The 26,473-nt window shown below is 37.6% G+C and overlaps 1 protein-coding gene across 2 annotated transcripts in view; it reads left to right on the forward strand.

The window, feature by feature from the left end:
* Positions 1–1,631: 1,631 nt before the first annotated feature.
* Positions 1,632–26,473, forward strand: part of LOC144973756 (uncharacterized) — a 173,547-nt gene continuing 148,705 nt past the window's right edge. Inside the window, exon 1 of one of the 2 annotated variants that reach the window (XM_078916627.1) lies at positions 1,632–1,743. The gene's annotated coding sequence lies outside the window, so the exon portion shown is untranslated. Of the gene's footprint in view, positions 1,886–26,473 lie in introns of both variants that reach the window. The other variant, XM_078916628.1, reaches the window with a different exon arrangement.

The raw sequence follows: 26,473 nt of genomic DNA on the forward strand, positions 1-26,473 counted from the left end.
TCGACGTCCACTTATTTTCAGGTCTGATAACTCAATTCCGTGATGTTAGATATTTCATAAGCTGTGAACACTTTTCACTATGTGGGTAGCTTATAGATAGAATGCGCTTGGCCAAGGAGTTCACAACATTGCCACCCGGAAGTATAACGGACCAACACACAAACTCTGTGTAACCATGAACTTTTATAGTCTTGTTAATACAGTTTAGTGAGAACAACTCACAAACGCGGATGGCAAAAACAATAACAAAGGCCTGAGTGACGTCATCTGCATACTATCTATAGCAAATATTCCAATGTGACCAATGACCTCGAGCACATGGAAATGAAATATAGATAGTATGCAGATGACGTCACTCAGGCCTTTGTTATTGTTTTTGCCATCCGCGTTTGTGAGTTGTTCTCACTAAACTGTATTAACCTGACTATAAACGTCCATGGTTACACAGTGTTTGTGTGTTGGTCCTTTATACTTCCGGATGGCAATGTTATGAACTCCTTGGCCAAGCGCATTCTATCTATAGATCATGCCCTTTGAGTTATCAAGAAAATGACGCAAAATAATTATAATGTCCTTGACAACAATGTTAAACAAGGCCCATAAGTGGATTCGGATGTCAGACCTGCATATAAGTACACGTCGACTCTGGTAGATTTATATCTTTTACGTAATTTATTTCAGCACAAACATCATAATATTTATCTATTGCAAATCAAATGGATTATGTGCTGTCAGATACGCTAAATTGCAGCCATTAATTCTATTTCTACCTGGCAATTTTGTTCATTCCTTGGAGAATAAAACCAAAACAAAACACCGAGCAGTTTTTTGCTGCCCAGGTAAATAGAATGACTGGATTATTTCCAATTAATTAGACCAGACTAAACTAGATTTACTGTCTTGGCTCGCTAGAGGAAGGGATGGGTGGTGGTGGAGGATGAGGAAGCGGAGGAGGAGAGAGAAAGAAAAAGGAAAGAAAAAGAAGAGAAGAAGGGAGGAAGAGAGAAGAGAAGAGGAGAGAAGTAGAGATGATGATGATGATGATGATGATGATGATGATGATGATGATGATGATGGTGATGATGACACGACGATGATGATGATGATGATGATGATGATGAGGGCGACGACGACGACGAGACGACGATGATGATGATGATGAGACGACGACGACGACGATGATGATGATGATGAGATGAAGAAGAAGAAGAAGAAGAAGAAGAAGAAGAAGAAGAAGAAGAAGAAGAAGAAGAAGAAGAAGAAGAAGGAGAAGCAGAAGGATGAGGAGGAGGTGGTGGTGGTGGAGGAGAAAGAGGAGGAGGGGGAAGAAAAAACTTGGGACCGGGCCTTCTTGTCTCTTCTTCAATGAAGACAAAAACACAAAAGTCACGGATTCCTCGTGTTACGAAAGCATCTCCAATATCCGAGTGTCTATAAACAACAACAAGTGTGAGCAGCAGTCACAGATAGGCTAGTCAGGTACAAAACAACAAATGTTCTCAAATCACCCCCCCCCCCCCCCCCCTTTCCCTTTTCCCTTTCCACTCACCACCGACGCTACTCGCCATGAAATTGTCACGGGTTGGATGGAGAATGAAACGCGAAGCCTTCCAAACCTCGAGTAATGAAATGTTCTACAAAGCTGAGCGTGAATGAGTGGCTCGGATATCACGCGCTCTATTGGTAGTGGGGAACTACGACCGAAGTGACGTCAACTTCATTCTGTCTATATCTATCTGGACGGTAGAGATAATAATAATTTAATATACAATGGGACAACAATGTATTCCATTAGATGTTATAATTTGTAAAGTGGTTGTGATATAATACAGGTGTGTCACTGGAGGAAATACCATCGATTCTAACGTTGTCTTCATAAATCAAGGTAAAAACAAATTAATAGTTTGAATTCCTTAATTTTTATTTATTTATTTAAGACTAAAACCCGTTTTATTTGTGACTCATGACGTCAATTCGGTGATATGTCGGAATGAATTTCATGAAGAAAATTCAATTTATATTTGAAACGATCAGAACATAGGAAATTAAAAGGGTTTTTTTTTAATTTAGGAAACACAACAAATAAAAAACAAACAAAAAAACAAAACAACAGACTCATTTCGCTCAAAGAATGCATTGTTTTAACACAATTTATAGGCTATTCTTAGTTAATTTTGAGCATTACATTCGCTCGACAAAAAATGTGATACCGGTACATATAATACCAGTCTGACATCCGACGCGATATGGCCAAGTTTAAATTGTTGATGGACAATATTTTGTGTCATTTTTTAAGATAACCATTACAACAATGAGCCCCTAAGGAATTGGGTTATCGGACCTGCAAACAAGTGCACGTCGGTTTGAGATAAATCGTCACATTTTATTTGACGGTTGTGACTTTGAGACTTTCTGACTGGCTGAGAGACGAACGTTGATTATCTGGGAACTCTTCCATACCCCCCACCCCTCTCTAAAATCTTAAGAATTTCGTTCTTCTATGTTGTTAGGATTGTAACAATCGCGAGCATTGAGAAAAGACGATATCTAGAGATTTTAAAGAGGGATTTCTTTTAAAAAAATTTATTTATCTATCTATAAATATATTTCTGTATCCTTAGCTCGGGATAAAATCTGTTGCAATAAAAAGAAAGAAGAAAATTAAATGTAGGGGAAAATCTGTTACGGTTTCTCTAACTCTAAACATTTTTTTAAAATAAAAAAAATAACTGAGCTTTTATATAGCACAATATCCAATAAACATGCTCAAGTCTCTTTACAAAGGGTCCCTGATAACAGCAACGTGTAACACGTAGGACATGACATGACGCCTGTTAGGCGATATTACATTTTTTTCTTCGATAGAGACAACGCTGTTAACGACCAACTACTAATTCTACATCTGAGTACGGTGAAAGAATGTGAGTAAAGAGCCAGGGACTCAACTATGCGCGAGGGGGCTCGAACCCAGGACCTTACGATCTGAATGCGAGTGTCACACCAAAAAACCACATAACCACACATATCATCTGAAATGTTTGAACAATAAAAATACTGTCTTTCTCTGACAAAACACATTTAAAAAAATTAAATTAGAAAACCTGTTGTTTCGAACACCGATCGAGCAGAATGACTTGCTTGTGCCTTTGTGCAGCTACGTCGTCTTGTGGTATGGCAGTCGCCTTTGGATGAGACGGTCCTGGGTTCGAGTCCCGCTCTGAACGTCACATCATTGAGTCCTTGGAAAAGGCTCTTTACTCACATTCTCGCTTCGTACTCAGTGTAAAATAAGTACCTTGCCGTTTAACCTTTCTCTGTCAGAAAAAAAATGTTGATAAGCGTCATCTCGTTCTACATGTTTAGTGTTTTGTTGCTGTTGGCTAGGGATCACTTGAAAAGCGCTTTGAGCACGTTTATATAATATGCGCTATATAAATGGTCATTTAAAATGCTTTGTTTTAAAGCTACAAACATGTAAGTCGAGACTACCTTTTAATTTTTTACAATTTGAGAAGGGGGAGGAGAGAGGAGAGAGAGAATGAGAGAGGGAGATGGACGGGGGAGAGAGAAAGAGGGGAGGGGGGAGTGAGAGAGAGAGAGAGAGATGAGAGAGAGAGAGAGAGAGAGAGAGATATGAGAGAGAGAGAGATGAGAGAGAATATGAGAAGAGAGAGGGAGAGAGAGAGAGAGAGAGAGAGAAGAAGAGAAAGAGAGAGAGAGAGTGACAGAGAGAGAGAAAGAGAAAGAGAGAGAGAGAGAGAGAGAGAGAGAGAGAGAGAGCATCTTATTCGATCGATATTTAAATTCATATATTATTTAAGCCAACATAGAGAAATATTCCGCGTCATTTGACTACGGCAGTGTGAAATAATAAAATGGCGTGTGAATTGCCTTCATCTTTCAGACGTCTGCCACTCTCCTTCAAATGTTCTCGGCAGCCATTAAGTGGGGATTATAGACTTTTCATTTTGTTTTAAAAGATACTTTTCATATTTCAGAACTATTTCACTTTCCTATTTATGTTCGTTATAAAACTTTGATTTCTTACGCGTCTTAGAGTCTGTTTTGAAATTGTCGATATGCACTATTTATAGGTATCATCATCATGCGTGCATAATTATATCATTTTTTTTATATTATTGTAGATTTTAAAAAAAATATTATATTTTTACCACCCCGTAACTCATTTATTATCTCACATAAAATAAACATCTGTGATCTTTTGATCAGCTCAAATATGCATTCATTTATCCCCCTCCTCCTTCTCTCGCTTACCCCCCCCCCCCCCCCCCACCGACCTCTCTATCTCTATCTATCTATCTGACTATCTATCTCTATCTCACTCTCCGTCTCTCTCTCTCTCTCTCTCTCTCTCTCTCTCTCTCTCTTTCTTTCTTTCTTTCTTTCTTCCTGTCTTTCTTTCTCTCTCTTCCTTCTCCCCCCTCCCTCTCTATCTCTATTTCTCTCTCTCTCTCTCTCTCTCCTCATGCCTCTCTCTCTCCCTATCTCTCCTCTCTCTCTCCTTCCTCCCTCTCTCTCTCTCCCCCCCCCCCACTCCCCCCCCCCCCCCCAATCCAATCATATATTGAAGGTAAGCTCGTCAGTGTATAGACGTGAGTGGTTTGGCATGTACAGAGTTCTAGTCTACTTAATAATTCTAAGCTCTTGTATCAATAGTGATAGTACACGAACTTCTAAGTTCAAAGGGGAGTGAATTCCACGTCCCAATTCCACTTGCATACTCTATTCGTCTGGGCATTCATCTATCCATCCATCCATCCATCCATCCATCCATCCATTCATCCATTCATTCATCCATCCATCCATCCATCCATTCCATCTCATCCAATTCCATCCATCCATCCATCCATCCATCCATCCATCCATCCATCCATCCCATCCATCATCCACCCATCCATCATCCATCCATCCATCCATCCATCCATCCATCCATCCATCATCCATCCATCCATCCATCCATCACATCATCCATCCATCCATCCACCTATTCATCCACCTATCCATCCATCCATCCACCTATTCATCCATCCAATTATCATTCGAATGTTATTTCATCAATCCCCTGAATTATTTATCAAAGAATTAATCAACCCCCGCCCCCCCCCCCCCACGTCTTAATTTCTTCTTTTCAACAAACACAACAGTTGATCATTAAATCCGTTTTGGCAAAAACAAATTAATTATCTTAAGCATCGATGATTATTATAATATTATGGCTGTGAAAGTTGGACAATTACAGAAGACATTGGAAAGAAACTGGAGGCAGCAGAGATTTCTTGGAAGTGGTTTCTTAGAAGGATGTTAAGAATCTCATGGACAGAAGAAAACTAATGAAGAAGTATTAGTGCAAGCTGAAACTAAAGGTTCCATTCGTACAATAAGAAAAAGACAAATGCAATTATTAGGCATTATTGAACATCTTGCTCTTACAGGAAGATAGAAGGTTAAAAAGAGTAAAGTAGACCAAGAAAAGCATATTTGAATAGTTTGAACAGCTGGGTGACAAAGAAAGAAATAGTAATATTAGTTTTTTGAGGTTATCTGATCTGAGATATGATGGTGTACTATGCCACCGATACTTGAAGAGAGAGAGAGAGAGATGAGTCAAGAGATGAGAGAGAGAGAGAGAGAGGTGAGAGCGAGAGAGAGAGTGAGTGAGTGAGAGCGAGAGAGTGAGAGAGAGAGTGAGTGAGAGTGAGAGAGAAGAGTGAGAGAGAGAGTGAGAGAGAGAGAGTGAGTGAGAGAGAGTGAGTGAGAGTAGAGAGTGAGTAGAGTGAGAGTGAGAGAGTGAGTGAGAGTGTGTGTGTGTGATGAGAGAGAGAGAGAGAGAGAGAGAGAGAGAGAGAGAGAGAGAGAGAGAGAGAGCACGATGACCCTCAATGTAGAGGTTTCAGATTTCAGACCATTTTAATAGACTGACGTCACATGAATTCATTGCATGGATGGATATTTGACGTTTTAAAACATCCCGGGTTTGACAACGGGTGACAGGCTGGATGCCCTTTTAATTTGACAAGCTATGAGATATTTTAATTCATTGACAGGGATATTTTTAGAGTTTAACCAACTTGGCCAAAGTTGCCGTTTCTCATTGCAGGAAAGGTTTGTGCTGTAAGATCATTCTACTTGTGCGGCTATGTGGTCTTGTCGTATGACACTCGCTTTCGGATCGGAAGGGCCTGGGTTCGAGCCTCGCTCGGGCATAGTTGAATCCTTGAAAACTCTTTACTCACATTCTCACCGTTTCCATGTGTAAAATGAGTACCTGGCCGTTAACAGCGTTGCCTCTGTCGGAAAACAAAGTAATATCGCATAATAGGCTTCATGTCTTGTTCTTCGTGTTACCTCTTGTGGTTGGTCAGGGACCCTTTGTAAAGCGCTTTGAATACGTTTAGTGGATATTGTGCTATATAAAATCTCAATTATTTTTTTTAACTTGGAACGTATTTCGACTCTTGACATATTTCTTGCGAATCTTAAAAATAAATATAAAAATTAGCATTTAGATGAATTTAAGATAATGTTGTATAGCCTATGTGTTTATTTAAAAATCAGATAACTGTTCTGAAACTGTGATTTTGCAAATTGTCAAATTTTTTTATTCTATTTAAAATTAATTGTTTTACAAATCGTTTATGCTAAAGAGTTAATTTTACCGATCAAACATTTGTTCTAACAAAATAAAACATGACTTACTTTGACGATAATAAATTATTTATTTGGATAAACAGCACTGATATTTTGTCATGGAGCAACATTTTATAAATTGTAAATGATATTCATAACACAATATAAGAATGAGTTTCTATGAAAATGTTTTCTTCGCTAAATGATACCGTTTTAGTAGCGATAATATGCTGGTAGGTGCTGGTAGCATATACTATGCTACTAAAGTCTCTATTTATTATACGTCAAAGCATAAACATGTCTTATAAAACATTGATAGGATACGTATAAAACAAGCAACGGAGAAGCAACGAGTGATGGCGGGGAAATTGGTCTGTAAAAATCGGGTTTCTCCTTCTTTATGCCCAATAAAACACGGTAAAACCTTGGCTTGGCAAATGGTCCGGCGATAATTGCTTTGGCAATGGGGACAAAGAGTGCAGACATCTTCTGTGTCCATCAATGGCGTCGTCGTGTTTGTTTACACGCTGTGATTCATCGGGGTGCTCAGGGTCGTACTTTGATCTATCTATTTGGGGATGGTGATGATGATGATGATGATGATGATGATGATGATGATGGTGATGGTGATGATGATGATGATGATGATGATGATGATGATGATGATGATGATGATGATGATGATGATGATGATGATGATGATGATGATGGTGATGATGATGATGATGATGATGATGATGATGATGATGATGATGATGATGATGATGATGATGATGATGATGGCGACGATGATGATATTGATGATGATGATGATGATGATGACGACGATGATGATGATATTGATGATGATGATTATGATGATGATGATGATGGTGATGATGATGGTGATGATGATGATGATGATGATGATGGTGATGACGATGATGATATTGATGATGATGATGATGATGATGATGATGATGATGATGATGATGATGATGATGATGATGATGATGATGGTGATGATGATGATGATGATGATGATGATGATGATGATGATGATGATGATGATGATGGTGATGACGACGATGATGATATTGATGATGATGATGATGATTACGACGATGATGATGATATTGATGATGATGATGATGATGATGATGATGATGATGATGATGATGATGATGATGATGATGGTGATGATGATGATGATGATGATGATGGTGATGATGGTGATGACGACGATGATGATGATATTGATGATGATGATGATGATGATGATGATGATGATGATGATGATGATGATGATGATGATGATGATGATGATGATGATGATGATGATGATGATGATGATGATGATGATGATGATGATGATGATGATGATGATGGTGATGACGACGATGATGATGATGATGGATGATGATGATGAGTGATGATGATGATTACGAGAGATGATGATATTGATGAGATGATGATGATGATGATGATGATGATGATGATGATGATGATGATGATGATGATGATGATGATGATGATGATGATGATGATGTGATGATGATGATGATGATGATGATGGATGATGATGGATGATGATTGATGATGATGATGATGATGATGGTGATACGACGATGATGATATTGATGATGATGATGATGATGATGATGATGATAGAAGATGATGATATTGATGATGATGATGATGATGATGATGGTGATGATGAATGTGATGATTGATGAGTTGATGATGGTGATGAGTGATGATGTGATGATGTGATGATGATGATGATGATGATTACGACGATGATGATGATATTGATGATGATGATGATGATGATGGTGATGATGAGTGATGATGGTGATGATGGTGATGATGATGATGATGATGATAGACGATGATGATGATATTGATGATGATGATGATGATGATGATGATGATGATGATGATGATGATGATGATGATGATGATGATGATGATGATGATGATGATGATGATGATGATGATATTAATGATGATGTGATGATGGTGATGATGATGATGTGATGATGATGATATAAGATGATGTGGATGTTGATGAGATATGATGACGATGACGATGATATGATGATGGGATGATGTGATGATGATGGTGTGATGATGATAGGATGATGATGTGATGAGAAAGATGATGCATGATGATGATGATGATGATGATGATGATGAGTGATGATGATGTGATGATGATGATGATGATGATGATGTATGATGATGATGACGAGATGATGAGTGATCGATGATGATGATATCTGATGATGATGATTAGACGACGACGACGACGATGATGATGATGATGATGATGATGATGATGATGATGATGATGATGATGACGATGATGATAATAATGATGACGACGATTATGATGATATTGATGATGATGATGATGATGATGATGATGATGATGATGATGATGATATTGATGATGACGACAACGACATCGATGACAATTTCCATTTATTGTGTTTTCAATCTAGCTAATCGAACACTTTGTAGAAAACTTACACAACATTCTTATAGACAAGACCTTATAGCTCGGCCATCTATTCCCAAATCAAACTATCTAGATTTTCAAATATCTTGTCATAAGACTCAACAATGAAAACTTGTCATTCGTTATCGTTCACTTCACTCTCGTAGTGAAACTCACGTCCATTTAAGTCAATTAGCGTTAGGAGAGAGGCCTTAATGTCTCGTCAAAAACACGAGATTGTAACTTCATTTCGTTTCCATTTTGGAATAGAAGAATAATAAAAAATCTGTGAGAGAAAATGGGCCTTTTGGAAGGGCGTCTGTCACGTGTTACAAGATGGAATGTGTGAATAATCCGTTGAATTGATATATGATGATGTCATCAAAGGAGCGCTGAAATCCTTTATTTATCGTGTTAGCTTTATGGATTTTTACGCCATCAAATTATGTTTATATTATGGCGTTGGCTGTATAGATAGAATGCGCTTGGCCAAGGAGTTCACAACATTGCCATCCGGAAGTATGACGAACCAACACACAAACTCTGTGTAACCATGAACTTTTATAGTCTGGTTAATACAGTTTAGTGAGAACAACTCACAAACGCGGATGGCAAAAACAATAACAAAGGCCTGAGTGACGTCATCTGCATACTATCTATAGATAGAATGAAGTTGACGTCACTCAGGTCTTTGTTATTGCTTTTTCCCGTCCACGTTTATGAGTAATTCTCACTTAACTGTATTATTCAGACTATAAAAGTTCATGGTTGCACAGAGTTTTGCGTGGTGGTCCGTTATACTTCCGGATGGCAATGTTGTGAGCTTCTTGACCAAGCGCATACAATCTATAGATAGAACGAAGTTGACGTCACGCTGGTCTTTGTTATTGTTCTTTTATTTTGCCATCCACTTTTATGAGTAATTCTCACTAAACTGTATTAACCAGACTATAAACATTCAAGGTTTTTAGCCAGCCATTTTTTATGAGTAATTTTCACTAATTTCAACCAATCAGAATATAAACGTTTAAGGTTACACACAGTTTTGTGTGTTGGAACGTTATTTCCGGCCGGCGAAATGTGAGCTTTTTGTCCAACCGTATAGCATCAATATATTTCCCTTGACTTCTTTAAAATATTTCACTGTAATCAGCAACTATCTCAGCCAAACTAAATTTCCACCTCAGACTTGACGAAGTCAAATTCTATCCATTTTACAAAGTACCTACGTACGTACGCCATTAGCTTTCAGCCAAGAAACGTAATTCATGTATATTGAATCTACTCTCAATCGTAAACATTATTTAGGTGAGTCTTGTCATCCCGTAAAAATAAATTTGATGTGACATTTGACATTAGTGGCTTGGAAGACGAGAATATTTGTGACATTTGACATTAGTGGCTTGGAAGACGAGAATATTTTTGTGACATTTGACATTAGTGGCTTGGAAGACGAGAATATTTTTGTGACATTTGACATTAGTGGCTTGGAAGACGAGAATATTTTTGTGACATTTGAATCAAAAGAAGCTTTAAACCTATTCTTGGCATCCATAGGAAAGTCGTCACAATTGTGAACATTTTTCATATTAAAATTAGTTGTGTACAGAACAAAATTTCAAGAAAAATCTTTGTGATATCTATAAGAGCTTAAATCTATTTTGTAAAGTTTTTTTTTCTGCACTAAATGTACTTATTGCTTTTGATTTGCTGTCACATTTCGGGGAAAATGCTGAAACTGGTCAGTAAGAAAAAAAATTAGCTTTTATAACGCATAACATGTAGAAAGAGACATGTTAGGCAATATTGCAATTTTTTTTCAACAGATACAACGATGTTAACGGCCAGATACTCATTTTACACTTGAGTACGGTGAGAGAATGTGAGTAAAGAGCCTTTTCAAAGGACTCAACTATGCGCTGAATGTCATACCACAAGACTAGATAGCCTCACATACCATTGAGAAATCATCTAAATCTTTAATTCCGAGTCGACACCATAACAACCCTGAAACCAGCTTCACTGAAGAACCGCCAAAGTTGTCAATACAGGTTAACGTTCTTCTTGCTATAAAAAAACATTCAAAATACTCAAAACGTATCTCCAACGAGACCTCCAGTGATGATCATTGCTTAAACCACCTTAATTGTATTGTAAACAGATTTTAAAAATAACTTGACACGGAACGTTTAGCGTGGCTCAGCGGTACGGTCTTTGCTTCGTACCCGAAATGCACCGAGTTCGATTACCCGCTGCGCTGTTTGGCCTTGATTGACGCCTGGGTTGTTCCAGTCTTCCCTTGGAATAGACCCTCGAGACAAATTTCCCCTATGGGATGAATGAAGGGAATTTTATTTTATCTTTTTTTTTCTCTCAAAGCCTTTCATATACCAGAAACAAAATCAGCTGAAAAGGGCAATGCATCACATAAAATCCAGATTTTAATAGTCAACAAAAATTGTCTCTGCTCGTCCAGTGGGGACAAACGATGCCTAGAAAGACTTTAGATACAACACTCGTCCATTTCATAGGTTGAACCCCAACCCGTTAGCAGAAATCCGTTAGCTGAATGTACTGACAAAGGCAATTATTGCTCGCCACCCTTTTGAAAGGACATATTTACATGCGAGAACGGTTCTCTAACAAGGAGTTTCTCAATTGACCGGAATTGACGCCACCCTTTGTGTATTTTGATTTTCAGAGTTGAATAGTTGACCCAGTCTACAGTCAGATTCCAATTTGACCGCTAATCTTTGTGGTTGGTCCTAACCCTTGGCCAATTTTGGTGTTTATGACAAATTAATTGAGTTGTGTCTGGATGCCATTCTGTGATCAGACATATGATATTGATACCTCCCCCCCCCCCCCCTCCCCACTTTAATTAATCACACGTAAATATTGTCTTCAACACTTTGTCCAACTATTTTCTTATTCTAGCACTACATTGACTGCAACAACAATGACTACAATGACGACTATTACTATTACTATTCCTACTATCTTTATCAACCACTACTACTACTACTACTACTACTACTACTACTACTACTACTACTACTACTACTACTACTACTACTACTACTACTACTACTAGTAGTAGTAGTAGTAGTACTACTACTACTACTACCACTACTACTACTACTACTACTACTACTACTACTACTACTACTACTACTACTACTACTACTACTACTACTACTACTACTACTACTACTACACTACCACTACCACTACTACTACTACTACTACTACTACTACTACTACTACTACTACTACTACTACTACTACTACTACTACTACTACTACCACCACCACCACCACCTACCACTACTACCACTACTACTACCACTACAATTACAACTCCCACTACCAATGCCAATATCTCTATACTGATACAACGACCTCCGTGATAAATTGATATAATTTATTTTTCCTCCTAATTACTTCACCAGCATAGTCCCTCGTAGAAAGACCGTAGAAAGCAATAAATCTACAAAGTAACAAATACACGCAACCATCGCGTTTCCTCCCGAGTCCATGAATTAGGGATTACGACACTTCGATGTAATTTTCAATTATCTGAAAAAAATTATGTTGTTATCATTATTACTTTTTGGATGAAAATTAAATGAAATTTGAATAACAATAATTAAATATTTCATATTTCGATAAACTCATCGCTTTTTTTTTGGACAACAACTCTAAAATTAAATGGGTTTTTAAATTATTTTTTTTTATTTGGGGGGGGGGGGGGGGGGGGAGGTTGGTGTTTTTTTCTAAAGTACGGCAGAATAAACTTATTGTGTTTAAAATAAATGATGTACCTAAATTTAGGACTTCCTTCACTTATTACTTAAAATCCTTTGACCGTTTTATCTCCAAATTAGAGGGAGCAAGATTTGAAGAAAGCCATAACAACAGCTGGTTTGACCCTTCTTACTTCAAAGGGTTTAGCCTTCGGCCAATCATTAATCCTTCACCCTCCACGCCACACACATACATACGCTCCACACACACACACACACACACACACACACACACACACCCATACACTCCACATACACAAACACACAATACAACACACACACACACACACACACCCATACACTCCACATACACAAACACACACACACCTTCTCCCGTGCCGTCCATATCTTATTTATGTTTCTACCTTGATCCCACCATGGTCAATTGGCCCGGGGAAAGCTCCTTGTCCGGCCATGGTCAATTAGGACTAAGTAGATGTGCGAAGAAATAAAATTAGCCCCCCCCCCCCGCCCACCCACCCCCAATAGCTATCAAGTGTACAGAGGGCATTTTGGTCCCCCGTCTCCCCCCACCTACACAAAGGAAATCGCCATTCCAGGTGATCAATTCGTAGAGCATCAGGATAACAATGTTGAAGCATGACATTAGTGATAAATGTTCCATAAGCCAGAATTTCTAAAGAAAAAAAAACCTAACATTCTGAATAATGTTCAGAAATAGATCAACAAAGGAACACACAATGAAGCCCAACAGGAATCAACCATGTTGTCCACGTGACCAAATTGGGGGTTAATAATCTTGCCCAAGGAAAAAAAAAAACGAAAGTGCCTGAAGCTAGGCTGGAAACCCGGGACCTTCCTGGTCACAGTGCAATGCCCTAACCACTCGGCCACTTCGCCACTGATAACTGACATTGAGGACAGACCGCGAAGTTCAAAAGCGTAAGATTTACAATCTAGAGTTGTCTTCTCCTGACGTCTAAATAATCACCTTATTTGTTTGATAATCCCAGAAATCTTTAATGAAAGTAGGAAAATCCATCCATTTCATTTATTGGGATGAAATCAATGGATTAAGAATGCCTTGGACACGTAGAGAGAGACACGGCTGGTAATTGAAGTATACACTTAATGAAATCAATTATAGAAAACACCAAATCTGTCGGGATATGAAATTTAAAATAAAATCAGTTTTATAATTTTGGCCAGAAAATTCGTCCTTTATCGATCGATTAAATGACCCTTATTTTGTTTTAAAATTCTAAAACCTGGGACTTCCAGGTGTTTCCAGGTGTGAAAGTTATTTTTAACAAAATGAGGGTTTAATTTTCAGACGAGTTTTCTGGCTAAATTTTTATGTGTTTTGTTGTTGTTTTTCCTAGTGCGCCAGTACTTACTGTTTACACGGGATTTTCTGGTGTGACTTGACAAATAGGATTTTTAAAAATTTAAATCAGAAAACGTTTACTTCATTTATTTATAAATCAAAACGATCCCACTCCCTCCCCTCCCCTCCTCCCACTTTTTGAAAAGCTGTAAACCTTATAGATAGTTCGAAGATGACGTCACTCGGGTCTTTGTTAATGTTTTTTTTTGCCATCCGCGTTTATGAGTAATGCTCACTGAACTGTATTAACCCGACTATAAACGTTCATGGATACACACAGTTTTGGGTGTTAGTCCATTATACTTCCGGATGGCAATGTTATGAGCTTCTTAGCCAAGATCATACTATCTATACTCGGTAGACGTCTCAAATTTGATACTTTTTAAACACGTTATTCGGTCATTTCAATTTAACGATTTATTTTGATGGTTTGTGGCCAATTTTAAAAAAAAATGTGTTTAGTGATTGTCCGACGATATTCGGGATACGTCTAAGTCTTGTCCATCCGTGTTTGACAGAGAGATGAAAGCATGTCACGGCAAGACATCCATATCAAATATTGGTTTTGTTCACTCTGTTATGTATCATCGGACAAGTCAAGGTTACGATATAGCTTTTATATAGCGCAATATCCACTTAACATGCTCAACGCGCTTTACAAGGGTTCACTGACCAACAGCAACACTTAACATAATATAGGACGTTACATGACGCCTGTGAGGCGATATTACATTTTTTTCCGGACAGAGACAACGCTGTTAACGGCCAGGTACCAATGTTAAACCTGAGTACGGTGAGAGAATATGAGTAAAGAGACTTTTCCAAGGACTCGACTATGCGCCGAGCGAGGCTCGAACCCAGGACCTTCCGATCCGAAAGCGAGTGTTATACGACTAGACCACATAGCCGCATTTTTTTAAAAAGCGCATTGGCCATGGAGGACATGGAATTATGACTTTTATCACAAAATTTAGTCCCTCAGAGCACAACGGCATATTATGGAACTGGATTTCATAACTGTTTTGGTAGTGCTAAATTGACATAAAAATTTCTTGCAAACCTTTGGATAGGATGTTATTATGTTGCAAATTATGTTCTGCCATCGCTGACATACGGTGAGATTGCCCAGTGAATAGGACATTGCACCTCCACCCAAGAGACTCGGGTTTGAGCCATTTGAATTTCGGATTTGTTTTTGTTTATTTTTACCTGAAGCTTGAAACAGAACTCCTATTCATCACTTTGTGGCGCTGCCCTGCGACAGACGCCTACACTATCTCTGTCTTATTGCAATTTCCCCCGAGTATGAATAGACGAATTTTAAAAGTCATACCCAGTTACCCAATCTCTTCAGGGAGCAGGGCGTGGCTATATTGGTTGATTTGGTGCCTGGCACCGCTTTCATCTTTTAAAAATGGATTACAGCATTTTTTTAAAAAACAACTGAGAAATGGTATATACCACCTCTTACTTATTTGAGTACATAAGCCTTCTGTTTAAATTGTTTACTTTCTTTTGTATTTACAAATATAACATGTTTTAAGTCACTTTCTTCTGTTTCTGGCATCACCTTATACTGTAAACATGTCACGCCACTGCCTGGGTAACGTATGCCAGAAATTGAAACAACACAAAACCAATGATAAAACAGGCTTTGATAAAAGATGAAGAGATTGAAAATAATATTTAAAAAACATTGAGAAGAGGTAAAAAAAAAATAAAAATTAATTCCGACCAGCATTGATTCGGGGCATCAATGATTAAACGCAAATATGGAGAAATGACGTGGAGGGCATTTTAATCTAAGGACTTAATCACACGATAGGCATTTGTGAAAGGTGAAATGTGATATTCTTACAGAAGGGTGGGTCATTGATAGGAGGTTTAACCTAACCTGAATGATCATTATTCTGTAATGATTATGCTGGTGATGATGTAATTAACAGTAATAATGATGATGGTGATTATGAGGATGATGATGCCGATGGTGATGATGTAATTAACAGTAATGATGATGATGGTGATTATGAGGAGGAGGAGGAGGAGGAGGAGGAGGAGGAGGAGGATAATGATGATGACCATGATGATGATGCTGTGGTGGTGGTGGTGGTGGTGGTGGTGATGGTGGTGGTGTTGGTTGTGGTGGTGGTGGTGGTGGTGGTGGTGGTGGTGGTGGTGGTGGTGGTGGTGGTGGTAGTGATGGTGTTGGTGGTGGTGGTGGTGGTAGTGGTGATGGTGGTGGTGGTGGCAGTGGTGTTGGTGGTGGTAGTGGTGGCGATGATGATGAAAATAATAATACGCTATCAATAACCATTGTTTTACATGTCCAATATATATAGATATAGATAGTATGCGTTTGGCTAAGAAGTTCATAACATGGCTATCCGGAAGTATAACGGATCAACACACAAAACTGTGTGTATCCATGAGTCTGGATAACACCGTTTAGTGAGTATTACTCATAAACGTGGATGGCAAAAACAATAACAAAGACCAGAGTGACGTCAACTTCATTCTATCTATATACTTGTGTTAAAGACGTAACACGAATGACGCTTCCACTGTGCCCCATCATTGTTCTTAACTTAATTTTATCAATGAAAACAAACTTGAAAATCTTCATGGGATACTCAAAGTAAGACAACTCTATTTCTTGTCTTCTATTGACATTTCCAATAAATTGCTAACGAAATTGATCCCAAGTTTCAAAGACAACAGACCTTGCACTTACACAGATTAAAACGACCCCCCCCCCCCCTTCCTATCCCTTTTTTTAATTTGGCTGATTCTGACCCAGTTTAGAGAGATAAAAAACTGGACAGGTTCTGACCCAGTTTAGAGGGAGAAAAAAATTGCACTGGCCTTTCTCTACTTTACCAGGCAATAGAATTTGTTTTTCTTTGGTTCAGTTTCTTGATGCATTTCTAAACGACGAAGAAGAACAAAAGCTTTGAGAAGTTTTCTCCGAAACAAATTAGTCTTTGAACGCGTGAGAAAAGTGGAGAGCGTGGCTGGGGGGGTGGTGGGTGTTATTTGTAGGTGTTTAAGTCATAACGGGCTCATTCGACTTCTTGCATTCGTTCCCACCACCCCACCCGCTGACTCACACGTCCGCATTCGTTCACACCAGGTCGTACGTCAGAAGAGTATAAGTACGCTGAAGAGAGCGATTTAGCCGTTACAATACATAAGGCTTTAGAGTCTGCTCATTTAGGTTTATTGTTCTCTAAGAAAGCATCTACTGTCAGATACATGGCTAATGATTACGGTCTATGTTTGGCGAGTTTCACAGAAGTCGAGAGACAATAGTAGTCCACCAGCAGTACTGGTGTGAATCCATTTCAAACGGAACATTTTTCCCATTAAACTCCTGGTTACAAAAGAAAGATTTTTGACCAATCAAAACATTGAATTCGTGACACACCTTCAAACGTTTTCTGACAAGCATGGTTAGTTGTTTATAAACAAGAATATGAATGAAATCGACCTCTCTCTGATCATTGTTATTGTTTTTATACCGCCAAAATTGGTGACTAGTTATCACAAGATTTTATCAATCGTATTATTATATAAACGTTTTAGTGTACACATACTTCTTGTGTTGGTTCTATTGATCAAACTTTACAACAGTGGGTAATTTACTTATACACATACCATCGATAGTAAGACCTGTGTAGTTTGCTATGTTAACCAATCACTGCCATTGTTTACATGATGACGACTGTCCGAGAGGCGTGGTTATCTTTGTGTCTAATTTCTTCTCGACTGAGAGAATCATGTTCATGAATGCATCCTGGATTATTTTAGTCCCTCAGATAAAAATGGTATTAGGTGAACATGTTATGGTGAAAAGAAAATAATATATGGATTTTAGACCATTCCTTTGTCCCGAGTCTAATGATGGTGTCTGGTGGTGTCTTTGGTCAAACTGTTAGAGTGTCAAGCAACATTGAGCAAGGGAAATACTCAGTTCGTAGCTGATCAATTCATTGTACACGGTGGCCAATAAGTACCTGATTACAGGCATTGGTTGATGCAATACGTACAGATATTATTGATATTAAAAAGGACGCCTCGCTCGCGACTTCTGATTCTTGGAATGAAACAAACCTGGTTCTGTGTCTAGCTGAGGGATTGACGATCGCGATTTGAATGCGGTGAAAATAACCATAACAGCTATTTAGATTTATTTAAATATGCATCTTATCCTTGCTCTGTTTAGATGCTTTCCTAGTCAGACAAAATGTGACGGCCCTGTGCTTGCGATCAGGTAAATCAGCTCTAGGTCAGGATGTCACTTTCTGTGTTTTCCATTAACTCTATATCTGTTTTCTGAGACGCTTTTTGTCTTTGCATTGGAATGGGATTACTTGGTTTTCTCCTGGCCCTTGTCGGAATCCTTGGCTGGGAGGAAAACAGTCAAATGTATAGTGTTTTTTTAAGGAGATGATACTTTTAGCCTGTAAATCATCTCCCTGTTGTGTACTGATAGTAATATTTTGTTTTGTTTTTGTTTTGAACAATCTTGTAACAATTTGAGTGTATACCTCTTTGTGGGATCCTGTGCTGATGTCTGGGTGAGACTTTTCGGTGATCTCAAACGATGTACGTTGATGGTATAATGCTCTTGGAATCTACATCTGTTCCCTATTTAAACCAATTCCCCTTTGTCTTACTTTTTCATGGGTGCTTTAATCATTGTAAGTCTAGATTTTTTTACGATCCCATTTTCTCCCTTTTTACTGGCGCTGATATGACCAAAATGGGTTTCGAACACCGTAAGATCAACTCTCTGTGAAGGCCATGCTCTTTTTTTCCTTCTCTTTTTTCAAATGCCCCGAATATCAATTCAGAATTGTCGAAACAATATTTTTTTTCACTTTCTAGTTAATTTTCTAAATGCAAAATCCATGCAACATCTGCTTTAAACAAATTTTGGTGTTAAATTTTTTGACATCTTTGACAAGGGGGCGATCGAGATCTAAAATTAGAGGAGGTTTTTTTTTTGTCAATTTGGGAAGCAAGTGTTTTGTAATTTTGTTTTTCCTGTGTCAAGCCTGCCTATCAATGATTAGTCCAAGTATTCAGTCACTTCATTCACATCCAAGAAGTCCCAACGAGCCAGTGTGTGAGCTTGTCAATGTTCTACACATTAGAAGACTTAGAAGATAAAAAGTTGGATACAGAAAAAAACAAGAGTTGTGTGTGTCAGCCACCCCTTCTTTCATAAAAGTCGAGAAGCGCTAGTCATTCATCCATCCACACACACGAAATTTGTGTGTGTGTGTGTGTGTGTGTGTGTGTGCGTGTGTGTGTGTATTTGTGTGTGCGTGTGCTTGTATTATCAACTACATATTAATGTAATTGTTTGATTAGATTTCGTCTTAACTGGAAAGAACCACGTATTCCAAACGCATCGTTGGTTTTCGAGTACTCCGTGATTTCAGATTTCACACTTGACAAAACAACACGGGCGTGAAAGGCAAACCAACTCATCCTAATTAGTTTTTCTTTAATTGTTTTGGTGATGATAATAACGGCGTTTGCTATTTTTATCGCGGTCGACCGGAAATTGTAAAGGATCAAGCCAATGTTCGATGATCAAAATCTTGACGTGTTGATTGTGGCGTTCTCTTCTTTCTTTTTGTTTTCGTCTTGTAATTGCCATCTCAATGAAAATGGCCCAAGCAATTAACAAGTTTAAAAAATGAATTCATTCAGACTCGTGTTCTATAGGATTAAATGTACAGTGACAATTCCATACTACCATATAGTTGGATGGTGGAAGGTTTGTGTGTGTGTGTGTGTGTGTGTGTGTGTTTGTGTGTGTGTGTGTGTTGTGTCTGTATGTATGTGAGAAGGAGAGAGAGAGAAAGGGAGAAAGATATATGGCGAGAGAGAGAGAGAGAGAGAGAGAGAGAGAGAGAGAGAGAGAGAGAGCGAGGGAGACGACGGAGAAGGAAGGGAAATAAATACACACACACATACATATATATATATATATTATATATATATATATATATATATATACATATATATATATATACCTACCACATACATAGAGAGAAAGAGAGTGACAGTGTGTGTGAGTGTGTGTGTGTATGTGTGTGTGTGTGTGTGAGAGCGAGAGTGAGAGAGAGAGAGAGAGAAATTTGAATGGATTGATGTTATTGTTATGCGCCTTTAGCTTTATTATATTGAGGATTAGCCGCAATGTAAATAGAAATACATTTCATTATTATCTTGGAAAGTGTGAAGGTCTTTGATAATGTATTTTCCAAATCGGTTATATCGTATCATATAATAGTAATAGTATTAGGACTTTACGATGGACCAAGTATCCCTTAAATACCTTTAAAACATCATTAACAATATATTGGACATTACACATTGAGTGGTCTTTGAGATAAAAAAAATATACAAAAGAGAGAACAAAAACATAGAAGGAAATAAGAAAAATATTAGACTTAATAAAAAATAAAATAAAATAAAATAATTAATTTTTAAAATAAACAAATAAAAAATACAACACATTCATTCGAATCATGGACATATTATGCATGCTCAGTCCTGTGGGTATTTTATTCACTCAACATTCATAAATTACACTTGAAATTCAGCATTCCTTGCCTCGTGTTCACATGTACCTGATAAAGTTAGCTAGAAATATCAAAATAGACCGGGCTACACAATTATCATTGATAGAGGGAGAAAGGGGGGAAAACAAGAACTTGAATTTAGCAGGGTTGAACATACTGAGCGTTTTCATGCCTTGTTTATAGGACGATCCGTAGCGTATTTTGGTAGTTTTGTGGTAAACCTGGCAATTTTCACAGTTGTTCTCATGGCATGTTCTCATGGAATGTTCTCATGAAATGTTCCCATGAAATGTTCTCATGAAATGCATCCCGTTGTCTACTCGTTGCCTCCTCTTGCTAAGAGATTCACGTGCAAACACTAGATATGTCAGTGGGTACTTTTTGTATTCATTATTATTCTTACATCGTTATCGTTTTCACGATGATGGTGTGGAGGATGATGATGATTGTCTTCGTCTTCTTCTTCATCTTCCTATTCCTCTTCTTCCTCTTCATCTCCTACCTCTTCTTCCTCCTTTTCCTTCTCGTCTTCGTCTCCATCTTGATCATCATCTTCTTCATCATATAAATTGGCAAACGTCATCATCATCATCATCATCATCATCATCATCATCATCATCATCATCATCATCATCATCATCATCACCAGCATCTTCACCATTATCATTATTATGTTTGAAAGGCAGGAGAGAAAGAGAGAGAGAGAGAGAGAGAGAGAGGAGAGAGAGAAAGAGAGAGAGAGAGAGAGAGAGAGAGAGAGAGGCGTTTGAACCACTAACACGTTATGGCAATCGAACAAAGATGTTTATTGATGTGAGTGAATACTAGAAAATAATACAAGTGTCCTGTCTGTTTACCCTTGATTTGATTTACAAATTTACAAATTGGAAAGATCCCCAATTGAGCTGTTTACACGGATTATTCCACCAAATAAAACCCCAGTAAAACAACAAACATCTTATCAAGATATTACACGAAACATTTCACGAATAACACCTTATAAAGATTTCATACAGAACATTTCACGAATAACATCTTATAAAGATTTCATACAGAACATTTCACGAATAACATCTTATAAAGATTTCATACAGAACATTTCACGAATAACATCTTATAAAGATTTCATACAGAACATTTCACGAATAACATCTTATAAAGATTTCATACAGAACATTTCACGAATAACATCTTATAAAGATTTCATACAGAACATTTCACGAATAACATCTTATAAAGATTTCATACAGAACATTTCACGAATAACATCTTATAAAGATTTCATACAGAACATTTCACGAATAACATCTTATAAAGATTTCATACAGAACATTTCACGAATAGCGTTAGAATCGTCTCAGATAAACACTCGTAATCCAATATAAATTGTGTTTTAGTTTCCATCTTGTTTATAATTCTGTTAATCCAATTGTAATCGGATTTCGTGACTTTAGGATAATAACTTAGTCTGTAATTTCAGTAATTGAAAACAAGATTTTTAAATTTCAATTTATTTCTTTATTTATTTGGTTGTTGTTGTTGTTGTTGTTGTTGTTGTTGTTGTTGTTGCTGTTGCTTTTGTTGTTGTTGTTGTTGTTGTTGTTGTTTTTGTTTTTGCTTTTCTTTTTTTTTTTGTGGGGGGGGGGGGTATTTATTTATGTATTTAATTAATTATTTGGGGGGGGGGGTGTTTGAATTTCTAACAGTAAATTTTGCCTTCCTTTTTTTTTTTCGCTTGAGAATGCAATGCCTTGTTATTTGTAGATAAATAAAATCACACAACAAGAGGTTTATGAAGGACAAATTGCTAGAAGAGAAACACGAGACTGAAAGTTGTCACGTGTGACTTACTCACCTCTCTGCCGTGTTCTGAAGAAAACACAAACTACAAAACAAACACGTATTGAAAATTTTGGCCACAAAAGTCGTCCCCCTGTGAAAATTTATGAACAAAAATGAATATAACAGCAGCTTTAGATAGAAACAAAAAACCAAACCAGGAACGTTTCGGGTTGAAAACCCTTCTTCAGACAATAACAAAACCAAAAAAAAAACATTAAAAATATTTTTTAAAAACATCACTATACGATTTTGAAGTTGTTTTATTCATTTTTGCACAAAACTAAACATTCATTTTTTTCACAATATGACAACTCTTCTCATCCCTATCCCCACCCCCACCCACCCACACACCCACCCACCCACACACACACACACACACACACACACACACACTCACCCTCCTTGTCATTTCAAAACTGCCCGTGCTTTAAGAACTCCCCCACCCTCCCCCCTTTTTAAGAGAATAGCATCTAAGCTTTTACCAGCCAATCTCATCAATTTGACGATCCATATTGTAACATCTCTTCACGAAGGCCATAATTTGTGTTACAGTTTGGGTCTCCGGTAAAATGTTGAGTTTGTTTGCGAGTGACGTGAGTATTTAATGCATGTGAGCTTACGTGAGTATTTAATGCATGTGAGCTTTTATATATAATGATATACAATATAGCAATAGCCACTTAGTGTGCTCAAAACGCTTTACAAGAAATCTTAAGGACGTTGGTATAATTTAATGAATGATACATTCAGTCATTCCTATTTAAACACAATAATTAATAGAGGGTTCAGATAACGGAAGATGGGCCGCAATGATCTGAGGAATAAATTTTTTATTGGGTAGTGGGTGAGTTGGGGGTGGGGGGGGGGGGGTGACATCTCAGTCGTGACGTCACACCTTCCCCTATTCCGGTCCAAAATTCCTTGGAAGTGTGTAAACAGTCCTCCTGACTATGTATAAACAATGAATAGTTTACACATTGAATCATACGGTGACGTGATTATTTTAGTTGCTGGATGTATTGGCAGATTATATGGTTATCCTACTTGTCTTAAATGAGCGCGGTTCCCATTTATAGACTACCATCATTTACTTAGACTAGAAAATAGAATGCCATCACTCTGAATACAAAACATCAGTTACACAAGGTATTATCCAGTAACCAGTCCCCAAGATAAGCGGTTTTACACTTCCGATGAGATTGGAACCAGTTTTTTAACATCCCACTTTAGTTCCCCATCATCATGATATCTAAAGTCTTCCGGCCCAGGTCAATACTTATGTTTGGTCAAAGTCAATGTACGGCATGCCAGATATTGGCTGGAGTGTCCTGGAATGGCAAGACCACGGGGAGTCTGTGGAAGAATTGGAAAGGACAATAAATGATTTTCTGGGGAATTCGACATTATCGAAATTAGATAAAGACATTAAACGGCATTGGAGCTGGTGTGTAAACAAGGAAATGTGCACGTCAATCATTATCATAAATTGAATAGAAATAATAATGTGTGCAACACAGCTGTAAATTCTAACATTTCCTAACCTCGTTCACAATGGATCAAGTAGTTTACTATTGGATTGATATAAACACATGTTCAGCTTGAGCTTTTTGAGATTTTATATAGGACAATATCCACTAAACGTGCTCAAAGCGCTTTACAAGGGGTCCCAGGCCAACAGCAACACTTAACATGCACGACGGGACATGACGACAGATACAACGCTGTTAACGGCCATGTACTCATTTTACACCTATGTACGGTAAAAGAATGTGAGTAAAGAGTCTTTTCTAAGGACTCAACTATGCGCTGAGCGAGGCTCGAACCCAGGACCTTCCGATCCGAAAGCGAGGGTCATACCACTAGACCACATATCCGCAGTAGTTTACAATTTGATTATTACAAAGACATATAAAATATGTACCATTTCACACGTGTTGGTCAATTATTTCAACCATTAAAAAATAAATAGATACATCGTAGGTCTGTTTTGTTTTTTTGTTTTCGTTGTTTTTGAGTTTTATTTATTTATTTATTTATTTATTTATTTAGCCCTCTATTTATTTATTATTTCTTTCTTTATTTATTTATTCATTTATTTTTTTATTTTTGTTTTTGCGTAAATTTGAAAAAGTTTTCCATGTTTCCTTTATCGCCACGGAAAATGTGTTTGATTCTTCTCCATGAAAGACAACGGGGGCTGTTTTCCAATTTTGTAAGAATTAGGTCTATGCATTTATATCGTGAATCCTACTATTCTAGGAATTGTAATACAATGACGTCATTAACAATGGTGTTCTTTTTCTGACGTCATTGTTTTTGTTGATATAATCTCAAGGATGGCAGGTGTTGAACGCTTTTATTCCAAAGGTCAACACGTAGAATATCATGAGATAATTAAGAGTTCTTGCTATTTTACTTTTGGAATTCCGAACAAATTCTTAATGGCAGCGTGACCTTTAAAACGTTTCGAAATGAAAACGAGACCAGAATTCCAAACACAAGAGTGTAAAAACTCATTAATAAATTTACTTAATAAAATTATATGCTCAAATAGAGACAGAATGAAGTTGACGTCACTCGGGTCTTTGTTATTGTTTTTGCCAACCACGTTTATGAATAATTTTCACTTAACTGTATTAACCAGATTATAAAGCTTATGGTTAACCTTGAACTTTTATAGTCTGGATAATACAGTTAAGTGAGAATTACTCATAAATGTGGATGGCAAAAAACAATAACAAAGACCCGAGTGACATCAACTTCATGCTATCTATAATACCATGACCTATGTCATCATGAACCAGATGTCGAAAAAAGAATTAAAAGTTTAAAAAGATTCAAAATCGTCTCAAAACGATATTTTGTCGGAATGAAGGGGAAACCTTTGAAGTGAATTAGAACTAAAATGACAAGACATACGAACTTGTCAGTAGTTTTCAGTGTCAGAAATTGTATTTATTCTCCACCATAACGAATAGGAATTCACCCCAAGTTCATATTTTTTAGGTTATAAATTCCAATTTCCAATTCTCGTTCATTCGGACATAACGCCGATGTAAGACGATGGGTCATGTCATGTTATCATGTTTCGATCTTTGCCCTTTAGGAAAGACTATATTCAATCTCCGGGATAAAAGATACAAAATAAACCAAAGTGTCGTAATTTATTTTTGGCCATTAATTCAATTTTCATCACCTAAACCAGCAAATCGATGGTCGGGGAATCAAACCTCAAATCTCAATGTTCACGATCGCCGGATCCAAACCTCTGACGTCTACATACGACCTTTGCGCACCGTGTTTTATTTAATTCTGGGTGGATCAGACGTCTGATGACCATCGGAGTACCGGAAATACTTTAAAACTCAAAATATTGTCCATTTCAACAATGTTACAATAGGCCCATAGTTGGGTTTCGGTTATCAGAGTTGAAATGTATGTGCACGTTGGTCAAATTCCTAATATTAAAGTTATTCAAAGCTGTTTTGGTCCATGAAGCTGGAGTTTATCCCGGTTACTGTGGCGCTAAATGGACAATAGTTATATTTTCTTGGCAAAATGGATAGGACGCTTGTCTACCACTTAGAACTTTCCACCAGATCTAACAGATTCAGCTACCCTATCATTTCAAGGTGGAAAGGGGGTCGACTTCATCCTGGATCAAATCCATTCCCTTTGCGTGTGAAGGGGATGCTCTACCAACTTGGCTATCGGGCCCCCCACAAATTACACGCATTAACTTGTACAG

Source organism: Berghia stephanieae, chromosome 5 (assembly GCF_034508935.2).
Source record: "Berghia stephanieae isolate SIO BIC M18660-M18661 chromosome 5, UCSD_Bste_1.3, whole genome shotgun sequence".
Taxonomy (NCBI): Eukaryota; Metazoa; Mollusca; class Gastropoda; order Nudibranchia; family Aeolidiidae; genus Berghia; species Berghia stephanieae.